Source organism: Oncorhynchus mykiss, chromosome 26 (assembly GCF_013265735.2).
Source record: "Oncorhynchus mykiss isolate Arlee chromosome 26, USDA_OmykA_1.1, whole genome shotgun sequence".
Taxonomy (NCBI): domain Eukaryota; kingdom Metazoa; phylum Chordata; class Actinopteri; order Salmoniformes; family Salmonidae; genus Oncorhynchus; species Oncorhynchus mykiss.
In genome coordinates, this window is record NC_048590.1 from 14,567,332 (window position 1) to 14,576,569 (window position 9,238).

The window sequence follows — 9,238 nt, forward strand, 5'->3', positions numbered from 1 at the left end:
AGGGTCACAACACTCACGTTCGAGCAGTCCTGGAACGCCTCCTGGCTAATCACCTGTTCTTCAAGGCTGAGAAATGCCAATTTCACCAGAGGGCTGTCTCCTTCTTCGGCTACCAAATCAGCCCGCAGTGTGTGAGGATGGATGACAAGAAGGTAGATGCAGTCAGGTCATGGCCAGTCCCAACCACCATAAAGGGGTTACAACGGGTAATGTTATGTGAATATATTCACGCAACATCTCAAGACATCAGTCAGGAAGTTAAAGCTTGGTCGCAAATGGGTCTTCCAAATGGACATTGACCCCAAGCATACTTCCAAAGTTATGGCAAAATGGCTTAAGGACAACAAAGTGAAGGTATTGGAGTGGCCATCACAAAGCCCTGACCTCAATCCCAGAGAGAATTTGTGGGCAGAACTGAAAAAGCGTGTGCGAGCAAGGAGGCCTACAAACTTGACTCAGTTACATCAGCTCTGTCAGGAGGAATGGGCCAAAATTCATCCAAGTTATTGTGGTAAGCTTGTGGAAGGCTACCCAAACCGTTTGACCCAAGTTAAACAATTTAAAGACAGTGTTACCAAATACTAATTGAGTGTATGTAAACTTCTGACCCACTGGGAATGTGATGAAAGAAATACTACTAAATACTACTATTATTCTTACATTTCACATTCTTAAAATAAAGTGGTGATCCTAACTGACCTAAGACAGTGAATTCTTACTAGGATTAAATGTCAGGAATTGTGAAACTGAGTTTAAATGTATTTGGCTAAGGTGTATGTGAACTTCCGACTTCAACTGTATATTCAAATTCACACTTTCTCATATTTTGGTTGCTAATCGTTTGTTAGATTAGTTTGTTCTTTATGTTCTGTTGCCATGCTCACTCGCAACGTTCTAATCCCTTGCTTGCTTGCTAGCTGTGGCTAACACAGTCACAACGTCTACAGCCAGAATAACAGCAAAGTACATATGCTTTAATCATTAATACTTTTTGTGCACTCTGGAAAACAACACATACTTAGTTTTACACACATTCAAATGTAAGATCATAGGCTTTCTGCAAAACAATGAAAGTCAACTGTAGTTAATATAAAGCATGGTCAACAGTGGGAGCAGTAACATACACAAGTATTGTCTGCATGCAGGTGTATTTTTTTTTTTTACATACAAACCAATATTGTTAAATGTATACAATAACTTTTATACCACAGCATTGTTGAATACTTATTTCTAATTGACTAGATAGGGCATTGTATGTCTCTATATATTGTATGTCTCTTTATATGTCTCTATTTGGGTGGGCATTCTATGTGTTGTATTTCTTTGTGTTTGGCCGAGTGTGGTTCCCAATCAGAGGCCGCTGTCTATCGTTGTCTCTGATTGGGAATCATACTAGCCTTTTTCCCACCTATGTTGTTGGATCTTGCCCATGTATTGTTGTTGTTGAGCCTTACAAGGCTGTACGTTTCGCTCATTCTCGTTGGTGCGCTCTTTCTTGTTTTGCGGGTTATCATTAAAGAATATGATTAACCTACCCCACGCTGCATCGTGATCTAATTCCACCAACGACGATCGTGACAGGCATTCTAATATGGATATTAAAACCAGATCAGAACAATTTGAAAATATATTGGGACAATTGGAAAAGATATCGGGACACCTTGGAATCATGACACAATGTACTACACTTGCAGGCAGTAGCTGCTATAAAGTTACAGAAAGCTAATCCAACAAATACACAAACTGAAATTGGATACATTGTAAACACAGGTCCCAATGAGGAAAAAACGTAGTTAGCAAGCTAGCATTGATTGGTTTCTGCAGAGACATATTTTTGTTCTGAACACAATGTGATGAGTGATGAACATGAATTTCTCTGGTCCCCCTCTGCTGCTAAAACGGTCAAATCCTTCCACATGTTTCTAGTTTGTCCAGCTGTTTTCAGCAACTATTTTTTTTATTTGGTTTGTCATATTGGCAGGTTTGCTAGCCACAAACTCTTTGGCTAGCTTCTAGCCTAGTGTTTGATATGCAATGCGATCTCCTCGTAATTAACAGTCATTATTGATGAGTGTCTTGACGCGAAGCCAAACCTTTCTAGCTATACCAGGCAAAATTGGGCATTATCGTAGTTATGTATGTATCTAAATGAATGTCAATGGAAAGCAACTACTTTACTTTATTCAAATCAAATCAAGCTTAATTTATGCAGCACTTTTCAGACATTGAATATAACGCAATGTGCTTTACAAGAAAAAAGGAATAAAAAAACGATGAAAATAAAAGCTGAATTATTTACTACACAACAAACATAAGACAAACATAATGACACAAACTGAAAGACTGAAAAGCAAAGCAAAAAAATGTGTTTTAGGATCTATTTTAAATATGTCCCTGCATTCACATATCTGGACATCTGGACAGACGTTAAGCCGCCTTTCCTGCAGTCAATGACCAAATCACCCTCTAGTGGCCTCATGGGTGGAATGTTCTTAATATTTTTCAGAATTTCATAATTAATAAACATTTTTAAAAAACAGACAAATCTTGTGTTTCTATGTCAAACAGTTTTGTTATTGCAGTCTTCTGTTTTGTTTATAAAGTGTAATATTGGGGTGCAAACTTAAAATGTAATACATTTCATCTCCATATCTGACATGGTACAGGCGCCTTTTTAAGCCCATAACCATGTGTGTGAGGTTTATACTTTTGTTCCAAAGCAGATTTGTTTAAGACTACCAAGAATCACTGTGTGTGACCCTGATTTAGCCCACTGAAGTAAAAGGTTCATTATAAAGCGTATTCATAAATTTGTCAAGAAGCTGAATATAAAAAGGGTATTCTTCTAAAGAAATAGGTCAGGCCTCTCACTTACTAGTAGAAAGCAGATCATTAAAAGTTATGTTCGTACCAGTCCTAGGCTATGGCAACATCTACAGTATATGAATGCAGCTGCCACTTCATTAAAGCCATTAGATGCAGTTTACTATAGAGCACTTTGTTTTATTACGGGTATAGGTTCAGTACACATCACTGCATTCTCTATCAGAAAGTAGGCTGACCGTCTTTGATGTCCCATAGGTCGATTTATTGTTCTCTTTCCATTTATAAATCTCTTTTACAAAAACTCCTGTTGTACTAAATATCATTAATAACCTTTAGATGTATGAGTTTTACAATACCTGGTCTCGGTGATGGGTAGCTAGAGAAATTCCTTTGGTCTGTACAAAGTGAGGTAAATCAGATTTTTGCACCTTACTTGAGGAATAATCTCAGTAAAGACCGACAGCCTTTATTGAAGAATGCGTTTGTTTTATACGGTTGCGTTTTGTATTCCTTTTTTGCACTTTGTCATTGTATTTTATGTGTATGTCTTTGAAATTACAGGGCTCATTTGGAAAAGTTACCGTATATGGGCACAAGGCGAGACCCAAATGCAGACACAGGAGGCAGATGGTTGAGCTCCGATATTAATTATACCAAAAGGCAAAAGGCAGGTCGGGGACAGGAGAGAGTTCATAAACCAGGTCAGAGTCCAAACAGTAGGCAGGTTCGAGGTCAGGACAGGCAGGGGTTCATTGAACAGGTATGGGGATAGGCAGACTCGAGGTCAGAAAGGCCGGAGTAGTTAGGCAGGCGGATATGGCATCAGGGCAGACAAGGGTCAAAACCAGGAGAGCTAGGAAAAAACAGAGACTGGGAAAAATAGGAGCTAGGAGAAACGCTGGTTGACTTGGCAAAACAAAATGATCTGGCACAGAGGGACAGGAAACACAGGGATAAATACACTGGGGACTAATGGGGAAAACAGGAGACACCTGGAAGTGGGTGGAGACAATCATAAAGACAGGTGAAACAGACCAGGCGTGACATCTTGATCTCACTTAATATTACTCCCTGTCCAAATAAAAGGTTAAATAAATTGTTACAACTTCATTGAAACATCTAAAAGAGTTCATGAAACCATTCAGAAATTAATGGAGGTAAACATATTTACTGCATATTGCTTGTTGCAGAAGACTACTGTTGTACATTGAATAGTTATCCCATTATTGTTACAACTCCTTGATTTAATGGTTCTCAGTCTGTACATGTTTACAATCCAGATACTGTAGAAAGGTTATTACCAAAAACTGTATGTAAAATTACAATCATGAACTTTCTTTACCACCAATAATTTGGTGCACAAATCCCCCTCTTTCCATTTCTTCCTGGTTCTCAAATCTTTGACTTTCCCTATCTACACTACATTTTCAAAAATAACTATTGTTTGTTATTCTCAATTACTTTTTAAACCTTAATACAGCATTTTAGGGTTTATTCCAAAATAGATTTGCAATACTTGGTAGTACATTAGCATGTTATTAAACAACTTAAAGGGTAGAAGGCATGAGTTCTCACCAAAGTAACAAAGTAGTGTGGAGAAAGACTTAGTTTTAGTCACGGTGTGGTTACCTACAACTCCCAAAATTTGTTACGTTTTTGGGTTTTGAATTTTTTATTTTGGGATATCTTCATAACTACCCACAATGCACTATTGTCAACATCATATGGAGGACCGGTGCTACAGTACCTAGCTAGCTCTAGCTGGCTAACGTTAGCTACTAGCCATGCTAGCATGTAATTACATTCTAGACCAACTGTTGGCATTGGTGAGCTACTATGTTAGCTACTAATTACTTTTTTCCCTCATCAATCTACACACACTACCCAATAATGATGAAGCAACAACAGTTTTTATGACATTTCTGCCAATGTATTAAAAATAAAAAACAGAAATACATTATTAACATAAGTATTCAGACCCTTTGCTATGAGACTGGAAATTTTATTTATTTTACCTTTATTTAACTAGGCAAGTCAGTTAAGAACAAATTCTTATTTTCAATGACGGCCTAGGAACAGTGGGTTAACTGCCTGTTCAGGGGCAGAACGACAGATTTGTACCTTGTCAGCTCGGGGGTTTGAACTTACAACTTTCCGGTTACTAGTCCAACACTCTAACCACTAGGCTACCCTGCCGACCCTTTGCTATGAGACTGGAAATTGAGCTCAGGTTCATCCTGTTTCCATTGATCGTCCTTGTGATGTTTTTACAACTTGAATGGTGTCCACCTCTGGTAAATTCAATTGATTGGACATGATTTGGATAGGCACACACCTGTCTATATAAGGTCCCACAGTTGACAGTGCATGGCAGAGCAAAAACCAAGCCATGAGGTCGAAGGAGCTGTCTGTAGAGCTCCAGCACAGGATTGTGTCGAGGCACAGATCTTGGTCAGGGAGGTGACCTCTGACAGAGCTCCAGAGTTCCTGGGAGAAACCTTCCAGAAGGACAACCATCTCTGCAGCACTCCACCAATCAGGCCTTTATGGTAGAGTGGCCAGACGGAAGCCACTCCTCAGTAAAAGGCGCATGACAGCTCGTTTGGAGTTTGGGCACCTAAAGGACTCTCAGACCATGATAAACAATATTCTATGGTCTGATGAAACCAAGATTGAGCTCTTTGACCTGAATGCTAAGCATCACGTCTGGAGGAAACCTGGTGCCACCCCCTACAGTGAAGCATGGTGATGGCAGCATCATGCTGTTAGGATGTGTTCAGTGGCAGGGACTTGAAGACCAGTCAGGATCGAGGGAAAGATATTGACAACTACAAGAAGTTGATGCAAAGAGTCAATATTTGCAGTGTTGACACTTCTTTTTCAAGACCTCTGTAATCCGCCCTGGCATAATGTCAATTAACTTCTGGGCCACATCCTGACTGATGGCAACCCATTCTTCATTGTCAGAATTTGTGGGTTTTTGTTTGTCCACCCACCTCTTGAGGATTGACCACAAGTTCCCAATGGGATTAAGGTCTGGGGAGTTTCCTGGCAATGGACCCAAAATATCGATGTTTTGTGCCCCGAGCCACTTAGTTATCACTTTTGCCTTATGGCAAGGTGCTCCATCATGCTGGAAAAGGCATTGTTTGTCACCAAACTGTCCCTGGATGTTTGGGAGAAGTTGCTCTCTGAGGATGTGTTGGTACCATTCTTTATTCATGGCTGTGTTAGGCAAAATTGTGAGTGAGCCCACCCCCTTGGCTGAGAAGCAACCCCACACATGAATGGTCTCAGGATGCTTTACTGTTGGCATGACCCATGACTGATGGTAGCGCTCAACTTGTCTTCTCCGGACAAGCTTTTTTCCAAGTGCCCCAAATATTCGGAAAGGGGATTCATCAGAGAAAATGACTTTACCCCAGCCCTCAGCAGTCCAATCCCTCTACCTTTTGTATAATATCAGTCTGTCCCTGATGTTTTTCCTGGAGATAAGTGGCTTCTTTGCTGCCCTTCTTGACACCAGGCCATCCTCCAAAAGTCTTTGCCTCACTGTGCGTGCAGATGCACTCACACCTGCCTGCTGCCATTCCTGAGCAAGCTCTGTACTGGTGGTGCCCCGATCCCGCAGCTGAATCAACTTTAGGAGACGGTCCTGGCACTTGCTGGACTTTCTTGGGCAACCTGAAGCCTTCTTCACAACAATTGAACCGCTCTCCTTGAAGTTCTTGATGATCCAATAAATGGTTGATTTAGGTGCAATCTTACTGGCAGCAATATCCTTGCCTGTGAAGCCCTTTTTGTGCAAAGCAATGATGACGACATGTGTTTCCTTGCAGGTAACCATGGTTGACAGAGGAAGAACAATGATTCCAAGCATCACCCTCCTTTTGAAGCTTCCAGTCTGTTATTCGAACTCAATCAGCATGACAGAGTGATCTCCAGCCTTGTCCTCGTCAACACTCACACCTGTGTTAACGAGAGAATCACTGACATGATGTCAGCTGGTCCTTTTCTGGCAGGGCTGAAATGTTTAAGGCATTTACTACTAAGGTAGTATCTAACATGTTATTAAGGATGGTCTACATGTACACAATACAACACATCCCCACAGCATCTGAGGCGGCATTCACTGATACTGACATTCGATTGTATTATTATGAGAAAGTAGCATAACATAATAAATGTAGAGTTTATGTTGTTTAAAAGTTTAAAACATACAGTGCCTTCAGAAAGCATTTATACCCCTTGACTTATTCAGCATTTTGGCGTGTTAACATGTTTTTAGATTATTTTCAAATTCAATGACAATTAAATACAGAAATATCTCATTTACATAAGTATTCACACCTCTGAGTCAATACTTTGTAGAAGCGATTACAGCTGTGAGACTTTCTGGGTACGTCTGTCAGAGCTTTCCACACCTGCATTGTGCAACTTTGGCCATTATTCGTTTCAAAATTATTAAAGCTCTTTCAAATTGGTTGTTGATCATTGCTTGACAACCATTTTCAGGTCTTGCTGTAGATTTTCAAGTAGATTTAAGTCTAAACTGTGACTCGCCAACTCACCGTCTTCTTGGTAATCAGCTCCAGTGTAGATTTGGCCTTGTGTATTAGGTTATTGTTCTGCTGAAAGGTGAATTAATCTCTCATTGTCTGGTGGAAAGCAGATTGAACCAGATTTCCCTAAAGGATTTTGCCTGTGCGTAACTCCATTCTGTTTATTTTTTAACCCGAAAAACTCCCTAGTCTTTAAAGATTACAAGCATACCTATAGCATGATGCAGCCACCACTGCTTGAAAATATGGAGAGTGCTTTGAATATGTGTATTCTGTACAGGCTTCCTTCTTTCCACTTTGTCAATAAGATTAGTATTGTGGAGTAACTACAATGTTGTTGATCCATCCTGAGTTTCCTCCTATCACAGTCATTAAACTCTGTAACTGTTTTAATGTCACCATTGGCCTCCCTGAGCGGTTTCCTTCATCTCTGGGCAAACCTTGATAGGAAGGACGCCTGTATCTTTGTAGGAACAGGGTATATTGATACACCATATTGATACACCATCCAAAATATAATTAATAACTGGCTGGAGCGAGAGGGGTTGAGACAGGGTAAGCAGGTCCGGAGAGGAATACAAGGGAGTAGTAGAGTGGGGAATCCAGGACAGAGTAGCAGGATGACGTGACGTGGGACTGGAGACAAGGACCAGAGTCAGAGCAGGCATAACTGTAGCGGAGAGGTAAACAGCGTCAGGCAAGGAAACCAGGCACAACATGATCTGAACAGTAACAAACGGTTAGAAACATAGACTGACTGAGCAGATATTACAATCTGGCAGTGTGGAAGTGGCAGGGCTGAGTATTTGTAGAGGTCTTGATTATGGAACAGATTGCAGCTGGTGGGGATCTGCTCTGACTCCAGCACACATATCTCCGCCCACACAATCACACAGAGAGAGAGAGAGAGAGAGAGAGGGAGATGGAGAGAGTACTGGGGGAGTGGCGGCAGCTCAAGGAGACACAGGATGAGCAATAGAGGGCGTTGCAGGAACAGATGTGACAAACACCAACTGTACGGGTAATGAACTGGATATTTTTCTTGAAACCATTGCGCAAAGGGAAAATAAATACATCATCATACAAATAAACAAAAATAGATAAATAAATAAAAAACATCCCACACCTTCAGTCATAGTCCAATCCAAATCACACTCCTACACAGGCTCAGGGGCCTGGGAGGAGATCATCTTCAGTCAATATTCCCTACAATGTTTCAGCTGTTAATTTCTAAATACCCAAAAACCTTGCAGCTGCAGATATAATTACATACAGCTTCTTGGACTTGGGCTCGTTCGGGCAGTTCAATTAATCACTTGAACAATAAACGCCATTTCCGTCCTTCCCCTCTACCTTTGACGTTGACCGTCATCACACTCCTCCCTACTAACTCAACAAGCCCCCTTCCACCATCTCCCCGAAGGCGTGTTTTCCCTTTGTGTGATCTCAACGGTGAAGATGCAGAGCATGGGTTGTGACACTTGCATAAAATGTACTGTACAGCAACGTGATGATGCGAGCAGTGTGCACGTGGCGTTACTTCCCCAACCCTGCTGAATGCTTATGGTTATTGTGAATGAGGCTTCAGGGATTTTACAGCAGAGGCACTACAAGGAATCCTATGATTGAATGCTCCATCCCCACATGTCCCTGAGCCTGTGTAGGGATGTGATTAGAACTGTGACTGAAGACGTGGGATGGTTTGGATTGATAGATATCTTCTTCTTTTTTTATGTCACCCCCCCTCTAGTGGCCAAAAGGCTGTATTATCATGGTCAGTGCAATTGAGGGCTTCCACCATTTTAAAGTAGTCAACTGGGTGGGACATCTAACTTCATTGGTGGACCCTC